Source organism: Chionomys nivalis, chromosome 8 (assembly GCF_950005125.1).
Source record: "Chionomys nivalis chromosome 8, mChiNiv1.1, whole genome shotgun sequence".
In the NCBI taxonomy this organism is placed as follows: domain Eukaryota; kingdom Metazoa; phylum Chordata; class Mammalia; order Rodentia; family Cricetidae; genus Chionomys; species Chionomys nivalis.
The window spans coordinates 6,032,691-6,051,047 of record NC_080093.1 but is presented as its reverse complement, the minus strand read 5'-3'; the positions used below and the strand labels follow the sequence as shown (position 1 = coordinate 6,051,047).

Below are 18,357 nucleotides of genomic sequence, written 5' to 3'. Positions count from 1 at the left end.
ACCAGTGTGCGAGAGACGTCAGCTTTGCCAGCTCTGTCATCAATCAGCACTCAGTGCTGGGAAACCTCCTCAACTGTCCCTTCTCCAAGCTCCTTTTCTTATCAGCAATGAGTCACCTCTTACCTCCCGGCACTAGCTCCTGAGCTTTTAACTGTGTGTTTGCCGTATCTTTATTACTGCAGATAGCTGCTACTTTCCTATTGCTGTGATAAAACACCATGTCAATGTGACTTCTACAAGAAAGCATTTAATTTGGCTTACAGTTTCAGAGATTTAGAGTCTATGATGGTGGAACAAAGGAACAACTGAAAGCTCACATCTTGACCCTCAACCATGAGGCAGAAGAGATGACCAGGAATTGCAAGTATCTTTCAATACCTCCAAGCCTGCCCCCAGCACCTCCTCCAACAAGCTCACACCTCCTAATCCTTCCTTAAAAAGTTCTACCAAATGGGACCAAATATTCAAACAGGAGTTCACGGAGGCCGTTCTCCTTCATACCACTACATTAATATGACAGTGTAGAGTTGGGGAGGTAGGAAGGTGAAGAGATAGAGAGGATCTGGGAGGAGCAGGGGAAGGGGGAAAACATGGTCAGAATATTTGTATGAAATCTTTTCAATAAAATAAACAAGCAAAAATAGTACAGGTTATTGACCACGGATCTCCGTTCAGTGCTCGGCACCAGCAGGTCCATGGTATCAGCTGTGTGTTCTCCATATGTAATATTATTTCACTATTTCCTAAGCAAGGATGAACCCTGCCAGGGACTTCTCGGCTCTAATGGACAGCCGAGAGTCGGAAAGAAGACCTGAGTTTCCCAAGATGAGCCGAGTAGCAGCTAGCAAGCCTGGAGATAGAGCAAGAGCTCATTTTGTCCAGACTGCTGTCTCCAGGTCACACATCCTTATTCTGAAGTTCATCTTACTGGGTCACATGTCTCTCCCCAAGCCAGGGTTCCAAACACCAAGGCCCTTTCCACAGAGGTGTTGACACAGCAGCCACCATGCTGTCCAAGGCACGGCCTCTGCCCTGGCCACACTTAGAATTCAGAGGAGGTGGTAGCAGTCGGTGCCCCAGGAGGAAGAGATCTGGTGGCACCCATAGGAGGACCCTTGCTCTTGGTCCCTTGTCGCTTGCATGCATTAGCAAGTGGTGAGCCTAAGTGAGCAGTGAGCAATGACTTCTGCAAGTCTGTGCATCAGAGAAGTTTCTTCCAAAGAGAGAAACAACCCACCAAGGAAGGCCCAGGTCAGCAATCTGAAAACACTCCCCTTCACACTCAAGGCTCACGGAAGTGGGCATAGTAAGAGCAGGAAGCTGGGGAGAAGTGTTAGACACGTAGGCTGTTGCACATGTGCAGATGAGGTGACTTGCGCAAGATGAAGCCAACTGAAAGCTCCCCGCATGAACCAGGTGGGATGGAGCACACCTTTAACTCAGGAGGCAGAGGGAAGCAGAGATACACAGTGAGACCCTGTCTCGCTTAATTAATTAATTTGTAATTAATTAAATTTCAGCACTAAGCCAGGAGGAGCTCCCAAGACCTACTGGCAGTTGGTGATTCTGGGGAAGGGTCGATCACTTTTCCTTGCGTGGGTTCCCAGACGATGACCCCACACCCATTGCATATGGGCAGCACTAGCGGGACTCAGTGGGCTATAAATTGTTTTGAAAAGACTTGCAGTTCTTAGGGAGAAAGTTGCGTTGAGGTGAGCAAGGGGGTGTCAGAAGGAAGGAGTGTGGGTGGTTATAATCAAGGTACATTGTATACATGTGTGACGTTCCAGTTTAATGGGAACACCCCTGATGAACCCCACCACACTGCAGGCATACGCCCCCCCTGAGCAGCCAGCAGATGGCAGCTACCAGAGAGACAGTGCAATGGGGAAAGTTGTGCTGCGGAATGGGCCCAGGGAAGTCAGCCACAACGATGTGAGTTCAAACAGACAGCACCTGCTGCTCACCAGTCTGGACAGCTCGGAATAGACATCCAAGGAAGGTTCCAGAAGACAGCAGCTCCAGACATCCATCCTCACCTGCAGACTGTTGCTGCTTCTTGCTCCCCACGCTCCCACCCCTCCCTTGGCTTGGGTTGCTGATCAGCCACGGTAATAAAGTCACAGAGAACTTTTAATAGCTAAACGGGCAAGTTAAAAATAGTAGCAGCCAAAGGTCACATAGATTAAGATAGAAACTTCCAGAAAGTAGTTGCCTCTAGAACAGATTAGTCCGTCGTATTAGCATTATCATCAACAGGCTGCACCTTCTCCCCACCATGGTACGTGCTAAGAGGTGTGCTGAGTCCCGAGGAAGAGATGTGGTCAGACAGCAAAAGGAAAGTTGATACAGCGCACCCCAAACAGCTCTCAGTCCGAGTGTGAGCTCTTTCTGTGCAGCTGAACATGGTTAACCCATCTGGCAGATGAGCATCTCAGCCAAGTGAGAGCTGCTTGTTGTAAACGGCATTTAACCCAGAAACATGCAGCTATAGCTCAATGACTTGAGCACTACAATGGCAATTATTGAAATCTGAGTTGCCTGGTGGGCATTTTCTTTTCCTTGGTAGGAGGCAGTTGCCAGTGCTTTGGACCATACTGAAAATAGTGAGATAACCAGATGTCTTCTGACCCCATGTGTACCCAGAGCAGATCTAACAACCCCCAACTCCCCAACCTCAGTAGGTGGACAGAGGAGCCTGCCTATAGGTCAAGCTAGGCCAGGGCACCGGCAGCTCTCACCACAGTGTCTAAGCAAAGCGCATCTAAGGGGAAGTGACAACTTGGGTTAACACAATTCCTTCTACCTTGAAACACCAATGAAAAATTGAGCAGCCTGATAACACCGGGTACCAAAGGCTTTTGTTTCCACTGCAGCTTCTGTCTGAGATGGATAGTTCCCTTTTAGAATTTCATGAGTTTGGCCCAGAAAGCAGATACTCAAGGCATTAAACATACAGGAGCCTGGGACACTAAGAACATGATAGATTCTATTTAAGGGTCTAACTGTCACAGCCAGCAGAGTGTCTTAGGAAGTGACAAAATTCAACTAAGTCCCTGCCACTCAGCCAGTCTGGGATGCAGACGCTGTGAAATCCACTCCAGGGGGCTCTGTTTGGGTTTGGACATTGTTGCTAGCCTTAGTGACAAGCAAGCGGTTTGTTGGACAAGACTTGTTGAGTAACCATGATGCCGAGACAAAAGCAGGTCTAGGTTTTTAATTGTGTGCGGCCATTGTATTAAACTAAATGTCAACTATCCATGGAAAAACACCATCAACTGATTAAAAAGAGAATGCTTTCCTACCCAACAAACACGAAAGACAAACTCAGAAAGGGAAAGTCCTTCCGTTGAATAAGTTTAGCTGTACTAAAAACCTGCAATTAGGGGAAGCTGGGGTCTGGGAGATAGCTGCCAGTAGTGTGTCTGCCACCTCATATGAGGACCTGAGTTCCAACCGCAGCGCCCATGTCAAAAACTGGGTGTGGCGGCACACACTTGTAATTCTGCACTTGGGCATAATTCTGTCTCCCTAGCAGAGACAGGTAGATTCCTGGAGTTCACTGTCCAGGCAGTCTCCCCTAAGGGGCAAGTCCTGGGTCCTAGTGAGAGACTCTGTCTCAGAAACTGGATGGATACTGCCTAAGCAAGAACATGTGAGGTTGTCCTCCAGTCTATACACCTGCACACATACACACAGTCCTGCACGCATACACAGTCCTGCACACATACACATAGTCCTGCACGCATACACACAGTCCTGCACACACACATACACACCTGCACACACACACACACACAATTTTATTGTTAGTTCACTGGAAAATTTATCAGCTGCCTGTGTGGTTCTGAGAATGTTTAGGAACCAAGAGAGATGCTAGAGAAGTAGCTTAGAGGCTCAGCTGAAGAAGATACACTGAGACAAGGGCAGAGAGAAGAGCAGGAGTCACACTAGCGACATGGCTTCCCTGTGGACACACTGTACTGCTCCACGGTCACACTTTGCACATTGCAATGTCACATTCGTTTTCTATTAATGACCTGTCCCCTCTTCTGGGCTGTGCATTCCTTCAGTGGTGTGACTGCCTGTGGCTGTGTTCCAGGTCTAGTCAGAGGTCTGTCAGAGACACAGGCCTACCAAAGGAGCTGAAGAAACAAAGTGCTAAAGAACCAGAGTGATGCTTAGCAGACCCTGCCTGGTTTGGGGGGTACCCCCATCCTGTTCATCCTGTTCACCCTAAGCATCAAGGAACAAGACAATTACATGAGGTTAAGACTGCTGCAAGGCGCTTGCAGCCTTGTAAACAAATCTCAGCATCTCCAGCAAGTCCCTGCAGAGGCCCAGATAGAAGCAACACCAGGAGATGGGGAGTCAGCCTTTTGCTGCTGCCTGGTCCTTTAGTTTCCATTGTTAAGGCTAAAGTTCCCATTTTCCCAGGCCCTAGTTCTTCCAAGTTGCTATTTGAAACTGATTCAAGACACACAAAGTTACCAGCAGTGTTTAAGAGTTCCCATCCTTAGCAACCACCCCTCCTCTGCAGGGAAAGCTAGTTCAAGAGCTCACAGAGAAACTTTCAAGACTCAGGTGGAGCAGAGGATGAGGTGGTGGGTTGTCTTGTTTAGCTTGGTTATGCTTTTTGTTTGCTGCTTTTGGGAGGGCAGGGGCTTGACTGCCATATACAGGCACACCCCCATTCTGGGTGGAGATAAAGTTAAGCTTCCAAATTAAGCCATGGGGCAGCAGGATGGGTAGGAAAGCAGAACGAGGTCCACTGCAGCAGCTGCTGTTGTGGGGGCTCCTACTGAGGCACCAGAACGGTGACAGGGCTTTCATTGTCACACCCAGCATGACACCCAGAACCCCACCCCACATCTGAATTGAACTGGTTGTCACTGATGCGGGGTGGGGGTGGGAGATCAGGTTCAGGAGTTGAGTCTTCATAATGGACTCCCCCTGCAATGGTACTGTCACTTTCTTCTTCTGAGTGGAGGGAGAAGCCTGGGACTGCCGTGGAGTATAACTTGCGGTCTGAACTGCCTTTGGAGATGCTTTTGGTGTTCCGTTTCTCTGCATAGCATCTTTGTTCCTTTCTCAACATCTGATCCTCGGAGTGCCCCATCCAACAAGCAGTTTTAAAACCCAGAATCCAAGTGCCGACCATAGCAACCACAGCACTGCTCCATCCTCCCAGGAACTGTTTCCTTGGGACACCTTTGCCTAAAGCATCCAGGCCCCTTGGATGTTTTCTTACCCCTTGTGCCCAGGAAGCAATGGACAGGGATTGACTCAGAGACTGCTAAAGGCAGGAGCGAGGCCCCAGGTAAGGAAAGGGAGATGGAGAGATGCCATGATGCCAGAGACCAAGGGGGCAGATGGTACAAGGAAAGGCAGGAGGACGTTCAAGAGGCTCCCCTCGCCGTTGTCCAGGACCCTGAGGCCAGCAGTCTTCTCTCATCACTTAACCTTCCAGCGGACTCGTAGCCACTGGCTTTGTCTGGAAACTACACTAGCCATCTTTTCTAAGAGTTGTCTCCAATGTCCTGGCCGAGCTGACGAAAGATGATAGATGCAGGCACATGGTACTCCTAGGGCAGGCAAGTGGCAGCTTTGGGGAAGTGGGACAGAAAAGCACCAGAAAGAGAGTCACATGACTCTCTTGCCGTGTGCTTGGACATGGGTCAAGAGCATCTGGGACATCAGCGTGATGTCTTAGGGACCACTCAGCCCAGCTTTCTCTTCCTGTTCTCGGACTCTGAGCCCCAAAGTGAGCATGTCTTTGGCTCATGTAGGACCACTGCTGCCCCCCTCCACCCCGAAATGAGGCGTGCAAATGCTGTGGTTTGCCAAGCAGCCCTTTCTTGACCGGCTTGCACCCACTTCTGAGTCCAGTCCTTTGTCCTCTCCACAGTTGCAAATGGCCTGTTATTTGTCTGCTGCTTTTAATGTCGATGCCCGATGTCCCTTTCAGCCTCGGCTTCTGCAAGGGCAACAGGTTTTCTCTCCACTGTTCCCTCTGCCGAGGCCACAGAAAGTCCATCACATAACCATTGTCCTCAAAGTCATTCATAAACAAAACATTGTGCCTGTTTTACAGATGGCGAAACTAAGGTTTGAATGCCAAGGAGAAACATAGGATTCATTTACCAAAAAAGTCAAACAAACAACAACAGAATAAACCTTTTCCTCCTGCACTCTACTACGATTCTAGTAAGATTAACAAAAGCAGTCCCTTAAGTTGAGGCCCTTTGCATGGAAGCAAATACATAAAGAACATTCTTTGGGAGTAGAGGATGGGAAGCGTGGTCTCTTTAAGACTGGGGGCAATTCAGAGGGGTTATCTCAGATAATAGTATGGGACCACAAGCATTAGTGGCCGCCACTAGACTTGAGGCCCAGGGAAGAAATGGAAGACTGAGAACCCTGCACACTTTCTATCCTCTGGTGACAGGGAGGGAGATAGGGCAAGATCATCTGCCTGGCAGGACTATTCCAAGGGCAGGCATCAGGGTCCAGTGAGCCCAAAGCCAAGGGTCCAAAGAACGCTCCCACTGGGTGAGAAAGCAGACTGAGTGGCTGAGCCCAGAGCTGCCTGCTGTGCAGCCCCAGCTCCTGATCTTACCAGTGGCCATGCTGCTCAGGAGCACAGGGTGACCTTAACCCCGCAATCCATGCAGGAGATAAATGAGGTTCACCCCGGCGAGGCACAGTGCGTGAAACACCAAGCCTTCACATTGCTAGCTAGTTACTTCAGAGCCAGACGTGAAATCTCCCTGGTTCTCTAGGAGGATCTGAGATGAGTCAGACTGTCTATGGAAGCAGGAGGGGGACGAGTGGAGAAGGCAGATCTTGATAGAGGGTGAAGCTTAGCCCCCAAAGCATTTCATTTGGAAATCCGTACCCACTTAGCCACCATGTCCTCAGAGCTTATCTCACCCACGTAGCCACCATGTCCTCACAGCCAAGCTCACAAGCTGAAACAGAGTCAGTGCTCGCAGCTCATGGGCACGAAAGGGTTCCCAGAACACTTGGGGCCCTTGCTGTACTCCTGCCCTTAGCCTGCTGCCATCCCCATCCCGGTTCTTCTCTCTGCTCCATCATGTCACTGTGCTGTCATGGGGCTCTGAAGTCTCCGTTTACTGCATCCCTTAACTTACAGTCTGCCCATTGCCGAAATGGGTCCACACAATTCTTCCCCAGCTCATTCTGAAGTTTGAGTCAGTCGATGCAAAGCACTTGGAGGTGCTGATCAGGGAGAAGAAGATTCTCCATCAGGGTTGTACATTGCAAGCAGCGAGAATACTGCATACCAGTAACTGTGCAGCTCCAAGTCCATGCTAAGCCCACTCCCTGCCCACACAAAGATGTCTGTCTGGCACCGGCAATGGATCGGAAACTAGCAATCACAAGACAGCCCGGAGTAGTCCAGTAGAGGAAGTTCCTCGACTCCTGACTTGCAGAAAGGGTAGACATACTCATCGGAGAGACCCCGATATAGTAACCCTTCAACTTGACCAGACCCAGGGTCAGGGGCAGAGTGAGGTGTGGGGGGGGGGGGGTCGCAGGGCTCAAGGACCATACATTTTGTAAGACAGAGAAGAAAAGGAGTGAAGGAGAAGGCCCGCAGAGCAAGCAGACCCAGGTCAGTCAGGCCATGGGAAGGGGGACATGTCCAAACAGCAGAGAAGAATCAGACATGGAGGGAAGCCCTGGCGTGGCTTGTCCTCCACCCCCATCATGCCCCTTAAGTGACAAAGAAAAGCAACATTCACTCTGGTGACCTCTCCAGACCTATCGCTGCTGTTCCCAGAAAGGCCAATGGGGCTCCCCAAAAGCAGCTCCTGGGGAACACACAGAAAGCAAGTCATCTACATAGAAACATACACAATGGAGCTCTCCTCTCCTTCCTCCACAGTCGGCAAAGCAGAGACAATCTAGACCCAAACGTTTGAGAACTGCGACAACAGGAGAGGCACACCTGGGAAGAAGCAGCCAAGAAAGGTCATCTGTCTGGGTAGTCTGTGACCTGTGATGTGAATGCAGGACTGGGGATGGACTTAAGAAACCCAAAGTAGCTAGGCAAGGTGGCACAGGCTTTGAATCCCAGCGCTTGGGAGGGAGAGGCAAACAGGTGTCTGTGAATCTGAGGCCAGCCAGGGATTCATAGTAAAACCCTGTCTCAAACAAAGAAACAAACTAAAAACCCAAAGTAGCATAAAAGAATTCTTTTCTGCTCAACCACTAAAATAAAGTGGCTTTCTTTTTTTAACACCACATTCTGCCTGCCTCAGCCACCTCCAGGACCTTTCAACCGGCCTTTCATCCATCCTGGAGCCCAGCTCTCATCTGGAGGAGAAGTGTCAATCACAGAGCACTCTACCAGATGACAGCTCACGTCGCATGAGATGCCATCCTCGTGTCTCATTGAGGGCATGGTGGCATCGGAACAGTCACGGCACACCCGGCACAGATCTCAAACTGGGGAGCTAGCTTGGGTATGAAGTGCTCAGCTCAGAGCTTCTCCTCTGTTCTATTATTTTGCTGAAATATGAATACAAGGACTTGGGTTCTTACCCCTCAACAGCACATTTGAAGGCCGTGTCCCAGTCACAAATCAGATTTAGTGATGTTACAAGTGAAAGCACTTTCCTCTGAGACAGGGTGACAGGTGGCAGATGTCTAAAGAGTATGCATGTCTACATCCTCTTTAGACCTCAAGAAGAATTGCTTCGGGTGCACACAGACCAACTCATGCAACAGCTATCTTGCAAACACCCCTGCACTTCACCCGAGGTGCAAACACCTCTGCCCAGGAGTGTTGCTTTTCCAGAGTGCCCTGATTCTCAGCTCTCTCTTCTTAGTCTTGCTTCCTCCACCCTCACCTACGTGTTCTGTGTTCCACTTCATTTCTCTCCCAGACTCATCCTACCCCGTGTCTAAAGTCATCGTACCCTGAGACACTTGGTCCCCATGTCCCCAACTGCTCCGGTATACCTGTATCCTTGATGTGGTGTTTGAGGAATTATTTCCCGTCAGCCGACTAGCTGTCCCAGACAGTTTCAGCGGAAGACAGCCTTGACGTGGGTGGTTTAAAAACTCTTCCAGGGGCCTATCTGTGTGAATAGAGGCCAGAGGCCTTAGGGTGCACTGCAGTGACCCCAGAAAAGCAAGTCAGGCAGCAGCAAACACTCCTGGGATGGTTTTGCAACAGCAGAGGAGGAGACGGAAGGCTCTTTCATCAAATAATAACCAGCCAGAGATAAGGTCTGCTAGGCTGAGCTTCCTCAGCCAATCGCAAGCTTGAAAGCATGAGAAGAGGCAGACCCAGGCTCTGGAGATGGTTTTAGGGCTTGTTATAATTTAATGATGCTGCACGGGGGTGGAGTGGGGGTTGGGGTGTCTTCTTGGCTTTGCCTGGTGGGGATTTTCTAACCAGGAAGTGAAGCTCTGAGCTCAATAGCCCATTCTCTATGGGGGTGCGGGGGGGCGGGGGCTGCACTAAACATCACATGGGGCTCTAGGCTCTGAGCCTGGCTGTGTCTACTTTGCCAAGAATTCTTTCTCACTGCCTCTGGGGGGCTGGGAAAGAGACTTAAGTGGAGCTGAATAGTGTGGGGGTCAACAGAGGGCAGGCATGGGGACCCTGGCTGTGCAGCTCCCTGTTGGTGACACTGATGAGGTCAGGGATACCTTGGGGACTGGTGCTCATTCCTTTGAGCTGGTACCTGCATACCATGATACCTTCTTAATGTTAACTTTCCTGCATGTAGTGATGGGACCTCTCCATCCGCTCAGCCTTTGCAACCACGTTCTTTACAAGATAGCATTGATCTTTAAGATAAAAGACCTATGGTAAAGATGATGTGTTCTGGAGGCCCAGCTGGCCTGGAGTTGCATAATGGGCACTGCATCCTGCCAGCCCTGTGACCTGGCTGCAGAAGCTAAATCCAGGGGAGCTTCCCCCAACTCTCTAGAACATAAGCCCTTAACTGGTGTGGCTATGTTGCAGTTATCATTGAGAGGAACTTAAAAGAGGACCATCTGGTCTATTATAGAGAATTTTAAAGATGCTTCTCTCATTAACACTCACTTCCCTTCCACCACCACCCCCAGCTCCCTGAGAAGAACTCCTGCCATACTCTGCCCAACCCCTGATCTACTTGGATTCTCTGTGCAGTCTCCCGTTCCAGACATTTTCATAAAGGCTGCCGTAAACACATTAGCTCCACGCATTGCTTCTTTCACGTAGCTTTCACAGCCTTCACCATCCATTCTACAAATATGTGACAGCCTGCTTACCCACCGATTAATAATTTCATGCCACTATAAATAATGATTGTGGAATACTCGTGGGCAAGTGTTCTCTATCCAAGATCACAGGGGGGCAAGAAGGAGAAGCAGGTGAGAGAGTCGGCTACCAGAGGTCTTGTCTCTCAGCGAAGGTAGACTAGCACAGCCGGAGCTGAGTCCTAGCACATAAAACTGGGTTACACACTCATTTCCATACCCACCCTCCCCACCATGCCAGCCATGGCAAGACGAAGGGTCATTTTGCCATTTCAAGGGGGTGGCCATGGGAAGCCAGAAAGTTTGAGTGATTTACCAAAGGCTTCCCATCCAGGAATCAAAACCAGGAGTTCCACATCCTTTCTACCCTGGTTCCTCAGGCACAAACATCTCCTTCCTCTTGTCCAGAGTCAGACTTGGCTTTCAGGATGCTTAACTCAAGGTGAGAAGAAACAAGGACGACTCTTCTAAACTGAAGGGGGGGGGGCAAATAGTTGAGACTGTGGTAAAGGTTATTACATAAGGCCAGTGGGGATGAAATCATTGTCTTAAGGCTCGGGGTCTGGGGCCCTTTGCATAGCAGTCTGTGAGTGTCTTATTCCTGGATGTCACTGGCCCAGTTGGCCTTCCTTCCAGCAGTTGGATAAGGGCAGTACTTCCCCTAATGTCTCAGTGGTTCAAGTAGGAGACATGGGGACTTTGGGTGAGTCTCTATAGATTAGGGTGAGACAGAGTAAGGTGACCTCCTAAACAGGAGGGAGGTACCCAAGTAGATTCTGCAACCATGGTAGTCTGAAGGCGCAGGGCAAAGAGGCTCTGAAGAGCCCAAGAGCAGGAGAAAACTCGGAAATAATCTGAGGAAGGTTACGCTGGGAGGCCGTTTTCCCAGTCTGCCTGTGGGCGATAATGTTGTATCCCAGTCCTTGGGGTTATTTGATTTACAACCTGATCAGATGTGCCAGACTGAACCATGTAGCAAAAAACATCGACCGGAGATGGCAAGTGTGGTAGTGGGACTGCCGGAGACCTCCCACATTCTTATCACCTGGCCAGTCCCAAAGTCCACAACCCAGCAGAGCTCTGCTGCAAACACCCAGTCTCTGTGGGGAGAGACGAGGCCGAGCTGAGCAGGAGAGAACAGGTAACAGGCTGGACGCAGGCCACTCCTGAAGTTGGGTCTCCAGGGCAAAGTGCTTTCCACCTGACACTAAGAATGACCGAACAGGTAGTGGCCCCTGTGAGTACAAAAGGCCTTGGACCACCATGCAGCTCACAGATCCTGAACCCTGGATTGTTGCATCACAGTCACGCCAACTTTCTTTGATTTCCACTTTATTTATTTAGGCACATGACTTGCAGCACTCAAGGGCACCTGGCTAGTCATTATCAGAAAGAGAATCAGTTAGACAAGCTCCCTAAAGGAATGGCTGTGGTTCTGCTAGTTCCAGGCCCTGTTGTTCAGGGATAGCTGTGCAATCTTTTGGGAAATCAAATTTGGAGCCTGAGGCAGTTGTGGATTCAGAACAGGGCCAGCATAGGTCAGTAGCGTCTTCTTGGGGTAGAGAAACAACAGCTCTGGGTACTCCCCTAAACCAACACTTCTCAGTCACGTTTTCACCCACGAAAGCTCACAATCATTTCAGAGAGTGAAAAAGCAGAACTTGGAGGTCAGCTGCCCGAGCCCATACCATGAATACAGACGTGGAGGAGCTGAAACTTGAACCAAAGACTGTGTGACTCGAATCTATCCCATGCCACCATATGCTGTCACCTATGAGCTCCTTTAACTTCTTTTGCTTATTTATTTATTTATTTGTGTGACAGAGAAAGAGAGAGAGAGAGAGAGAGAGAGAGAGCACTTGTCTTGGCACACATGTGGGGTTCAGAAGTCAACTCCTTCGGGGAGAGGGTTCTCGGCTTACCTTGCCTGAGTCAGGGTTCCCCGGTTATCAGGTTATTTCTGTTACTGCGCGGTGTACTCCAGAGTGCCTGGCTCCCAGGCTTCTGGCTGAGTCTCCTGTCCTTGGCTCCCATCTCATCACAGATACGCTGTGATAAGCACTACCACATCTGGTTTTTACAGGGATTCTAGGAATGAAACGCTTGTTTCCGGGCTTGTGTGGTGATCTTTTCCTGGTGATCCGTCTTTTGGCCTCACACGAGTTCTTGGGCTCACTTTTCCGTCTCTCTTACAAGCCTTGACTCACTTCCATCCTCTCTCGATGGCCACTGTGTAACTGTCCAAATCACTAATCATTTGTATGTTCATATGTAACTGTACACCTAGATCTATACACATACAGACACCCATCTTTATGAGAATAGCTCTCTATGCACACACACGCACCTCTCATTCTCTCTCTCTCTCTCTCTCTCTCTCTCTCCCACACCCCCATCTCTGTGTCACATCTTTATCCAGATATGTTCCGTTGTCTTCAGAGAAGGTACAAGCTTCAGTTTTAATTGTTAAGGCTCTGTGCAGACCTTGGGATAGTGAGCATGCAGCAGGCTTCTTGTTTCAAATCAGTTCTATTTTTTTTTCTCAAGACAGGGTCTCACTATGTAGCTCTGGATCTCCTGGAACTCACTGTGTAGACCAGGCTAGCCTCGAATTCACAGAGATAAACCTGCCTCTGGCTCCTGAATGCTCAGGGTTAAAGGCATGCACCACCACTGCCCAGCTTCATGTCAGCCCTTAAAGAGAGAAATCAATTCCTTGTGACTAGGAGAATCACCACATTGTAAGCACTTCTGAGTGCCTTGTCTGGGGATGGATCTCTCATCCCAGACAAGAAGTTTTGAACAAACTTCCATTCTTGGGACATCTCCATAATGGGACCTAATGATGTATCATAATTCCCAGGATGGGGTACATACACATTCATACACATGCACCTGCCAGTGAATGTGTAGACTTCCCAGTATATCACAATGCCAGAAGCATCAAAGCATTAGGCAGCTAATGTAGAGTTAATATGGTATATATAAATAACTAACATAGAATAAAAATGGTTCAGATATGGCTAGCATGGAATGTGGGGTCTTAAGGACAATGGAGATAGCTTGACTACAGACATGCACTACCTCCTGCAGAATATTGCAATGTCTCTAAAGTCAAGAGAAGTTGGACATGTCAGCTGATCTGAAGTCTTCATTTATTTAAATCCTGGCAACTGTTCAAGTCCAAAAGCCCACAGAGATTTGCAAGATTAATTACACTAACCCAGGGGTTGCTGGTTGTCCCGCTCTCTAGCTCTCTTTTGTGGACAAAATGTGCTTTTTGCCAACATATTGTAAACTCCTAAAATAGCTGGAGGTTCTCCACAGCCCTTCTGAATGCATGTGATTCTGACATGCTCCCTCTGTCTACAGTCACCAAAGTGGGGTCAGATGGCCCCTACATTAAAGGTCAAAATAGTGATACTAAATAAATGGATGTATAGGATCAACTCTCAATACCTACTCAGAAATTTGCATTATTTTTGAAACAGGATCTAATTGGCCCACGTTGCTCTTGAACTTGCCATGAAGCTGCTCCTAGGATCAGAGCTGGGTCTATTAGGCTTCCCTCCCATCCTCAATAGACCAATGAAAAGTTAAATAGGGAAAAGCAGAAAGGGGAGATTGAGTGAACGCGGCCACATTGGGAAGAGGAACAAACTGATTCCATGAGGCCTCCTCATGAAGTTCGTCTTCTGGGTCCTGACCTGGGATTAGGTTTAAAAGGAGGCACGCAGAACTAAACTGTTCTTCTCGATGTGTGGCCCCACCACCGTCAGTGTCTCTCCTGCGAGGAGCTCTCAAGTTGCCAGAGCCATGTGAAGTCTCAGGCTGGGCAAGCTGTACCTTAGCTGGCACAAGCTCACACCTTCTTCTACCAACATGCGAGTTTGGGAAATTCCACTGGGGGAGTCTATTGTTTCAGTAGTCTGAGAGTTAGACAGATAGAGGGGGTACAAACATGTCTTTAGACTGTCTTTACCTCTGTGGTGCTCTTGAACCCCTAGGTGCTCTTGAACCCCAGATCCTTCTGACTCTACTTCCTGAGGGCTGATATTACAAAAATTCACTGCCAAGCTTAGCCAAGAAATTTTAACAGGACCACACCGATCGTCTAAAACACAACAACATTATTACAGAAGCATGGACTCTTGGCCCCGAAGGGCTGTGGCTATTAAGTTAGAGCATTCACATGTCATGGATTCTTTGTAAAGTAGGTGGAGAATATTGCAAATTAACTTTGTTTCTAAAAAGACGGTCCCAGCAAATCATGTTACATCCCAGAATAAAACATCTTGACTGTGGTCCAGGTCCTGCTTGCCTGAGAATCGCCTTGACATCCTGCCAGAGTGCTGAGTTGTGGATCTTCTAGTTTGTAGTGTCCCACATGTGTTACACCCACAGTAGGGAATGGACTAGGAACGTTATACAAATTACAACTTAAACCTCTCTAACATAGATGAGAGCATGGGGTTCAATGGTACAAAACACATCATAGCAGTACTGTGGAAGTATTTTAAAAGAGAAGGAACACCACACGTTACCTTTCAGAAATACATAACTCAATATTCACCAGTGAAAAACGAGAGTATCTGGGAGTTATCACCAAAATAATAACAGGGAGATGAGTGAGGTCAAAATGGAATAAAATCTGTCTTAGGAAATGCTTGTTGTTATTGTGAGTGATGGGAGTATTCAAGGCACAACGTGATTTATTATTCCATATATTTTATTTTTTCATATGTGTATTTTTCTATTGGTTCATAATTTGGGAGAATAAAAGACTCTATCCCTACACACCACTTTATCATGTGCTAGAGAACTTGGTAGATAGACAGTTGCTGGAGAATGGCTTACTCATTGTTTGAGCCTAGTCACATTCTGGTTATTAAGAGTCCCGCAGGAAGCCAAGCCTCTTGGCCCAGACCTGTAATCCCAGCTTCTCTGGAGGACTGCGAGTTTAAAGCTAACCTGGACTACAGAGTGAGTTCAGGGCCAGCATGGGCAACTGACAAAGCTCTCCCTCATAATTCAGAAAAGGCAAAAGGAGAGCTATGGTAGAGCATGTACCAGGCCCTAAACTCAATCTGGTTTACAGTGGGAAGGGAGAGGGGGAAGAGTCCCACAAGAGGCCACACATACTTCTGTAGAATGCGTTTAGCGACTCATTAGTGACCACAGCTCCTTCAATACCAAAGGCATGTTTATAGTCAGATGCTGGCTGGTAAAATCACTAAGTGTGGCATGCGGGACGCTACTAAGAGACACTCAATTAGAGCCAAAGGGGTAGAGGCAAGTCATGGGCACGGGAAAGCCTTAAATGATGCAGAACACCCCCCCCCCACACACACACACACCTGTCCTAATGCCAAATGGGAACGTCTCAAGCTTTCCTCTTGGGGTCCTAGAACACCTTGTTCCTATCATCTGACTGCACCACAACCCAGCCCTTTTTATTATTGCCTTTGCTATCAATCAACACCCCTTTGCCTGCTCAGGTGCCCATGTTTGGTATTCCCCGATAGAGCACAAGCTCCCTGGAGACAGGAACAATGGCCGTCATATCTCTGTAGTCTCCAGCCCTGGCACAGAACATAGTCTATGATGCACAGGTAGATGGTGGATGCCACAGCAGCCACAAGAGGCACCACTCTGCTCCCTCCTCAGGTCACCTGCTACAGGAGCACAGCTGAATGACAGCCTCATGGCGCTACCCTTTGGGTCCACCCCAGCATTCCCTCAAGCCGGTCCTGTTCAGTGGCTGAGCATAGGGAAGGAGTCAGCCCTTCCCTGTACTCAGCTCATGCACATGCGGGCACACACACTCACCGTCACTCTATCGGACATGGTATTGTAACTGTGCTTCAGGCTGGGGCCACTCCTGCATTGCCTCTCCTTCCTTTGTCTTTGTTCCTTGGAGTCTCACCTGCTCTGTGGTCCATGTGCGCCTGTTCTGTGGTCCATGTGCGCCTGCCCTGTGGTCCTTGCCTGCTGTGTGGTCCACATGCACCTGCTCTGTGGTCCATGTGCGCCTGCTCTGTGGTCTGTGTGCACCTGCCCTGTGGTCCATGTGCGCCTGCCCTGTGGTCCATGTGTGCCTGCCCTGTGGTCCTTGCCTGCTGTGTGGTCCACGTGCACCTGCTCTGTGGTCCGTGTGCGCCTGCTCTGTGGTCTGTGTGCACCTGCCCTGTGGTCCATGTGCGCCTGCCCTGTGGTCCGTGTGTGCCTGCCCTGTGGTCCTTGCCTGCTGTGTGGTCCACGTGCACCTGCTCTGTGGTCCGTGTGCACCTGCTTCTTTTTCCTCCACCTTGCACTTGTATAAGCAGCCCTCATAGTGAGCAAGAGCTCTCAGCTTCTCTTTGATGTCTGCCTCTCAGGAGCTCCAATCTATTGAAGATTTTCTGCTTAATGCACCTGAACTACACCAATAACAATGGACTTCCACACTCTTCCTCATAAAACCAACTCTCTTAACTTCTCACTTTTCTTTTAAATATTTGATGTGAACTTTTTGTACTAAAACAAATTAAATTCTTCTGCAAGTAACATAAATTCTCTACTGGAGTTTGTTTTTGTTTTTAAAATAGGCTCTTGCATGCAGCACTAGCTGGGCTCAAATTCACAGTAATCCTTCTGCCTCTGGCTCCTGAGTACTGGGCTTACCAGCATTTACCATCACCCTGCCTTGTTCAAATATTCTGTTTTGAAGACCTATGTATCAGTGACTTGGGGAGCCCTGAATAGTAAAAACTCATGCTGTGACTTTGATCTAAGCACATCTCACAGGGACTTAACATTCATTATTCTTAAAATGAGGCTAATAGAACCTTCTTTCCGCCTTCACGGGGATATTAGAGGGATGTCTGCTCCAAAGCTGTGCCTGAAGAGAGGGATCCAGGGTTAAAGGTGCATACTGCTCTCCCAGAGGCTGGAGATCTCTTCCCAGAACCCACATCAGGTGACTCACTACTACCTACTCCAGTCACAGAAGATCTGATAGTCTCCTCTGGCCTCTGCATGCACCTACACTCATGTACACATCTCTCTCTCTCTCTCTCTCTCTCTCTCTCTCTCTCTCTCTCTCTCACACACACACACACACACACACAATTAAAAATGAAATAATAAATTTAAAAACAATAATAAAGGCTCTAAACTACTCTAATGTGGTTTGATAAACTTTGATGCAAAGGCCCCAGAGATAAATATTTCAGGCATTGTGGACCACAGTCTTTTTCGTGACTACTCAGTCTGTCATGCAATGTGAAAGCTGCCCCCAAGAAGTGCATGAGGGAGTGTGACTGTGTCTCAATAAAACTTTATAAAAATGAAGTAAGAGTATTGTATGAGTGTGAGACGGACCTGGTCAAAGAGCTTCAGCTTGCTGATGTTTTCCCCAGAGTCACAGAATCTCACAGTTAGACAAGTTTATAGACATCATACTAATGGGTGCTCAGACTGTTCCTCGGGGTTAACACATGCTTTTAGATGACTTCACCTGGTTAGGGCTTCCCAGTGGTTCTAAGTGGACGACAGCTTAGCTGCCTGACAAGGAAGTTTCCAGGGAGTCCCTCAAAGGCCAGGGGCTGCAACGCGAGTCTTTGCTTCCATCCTGGAAGGCAATGTGAGCTGTGTTTTCACAGTAAGTCATTAACCATACTCCCTTAGCACACATAGCTCAAAGTCGACCACAACTTCAGAACTCCAGAGGAGAGCTAAGTACTGGCAGATACTCTTCCTCCTCCTCCTCCTCCTCCTCCTCCTCCTCCTCCTCCTCCTCCTCCTCCTCCTTCTCATCCTCCTTCAACTCTGTCTCTATCTCCTTCTCCTTCTAACCACTTTTAGAATTTATGTGTCTGAGTATACTGCTCACATGGATGTCTGTATGTCCTGTGCATCCTGGAACTGGAGATTTGGATGGTTGCGAACTGCCTTCTGGGGACCAAACCTAGACCTTCTGCCCGAACAACAAGCGCTCTCCACCACTGAGACATCTTTCCAATGACCCTGGCTGAGAGCTACTGACTAGAATTCTAGAGACTGGACTCTTGAAGCTGGGGACTATTGAGTCAA

General features: G+C 48.6%; 1 protein-coding gene across 2 annotated transcripts in view; it reads right to left on the bottom strand.

Moving 5' to 3' along the window:
- Window positions 1-9,228, bottom strand: part of Gpam (glycerol-3-phosphate acyltransferase, mitochondrial) — a 56,420-nt gene extending 47,192 nt beyond the window's left edge. The window contains exon 1 of one of the 2 annotated variants that reach the window (XM_057778242.1): window positions 8,992-9,228. The gene's annotated coding sequence lies outside the window, so the exon portion shown is untranslated. The remainder of the gene's footprint in view (window positions 1-8,991) is intronic. The other variant, XM_057778237.1, reaches the window with a different exon arrangement.
- Between the last annotated feature and the right edge of the window lie 9,129 nt (window positions 9,229-18,357).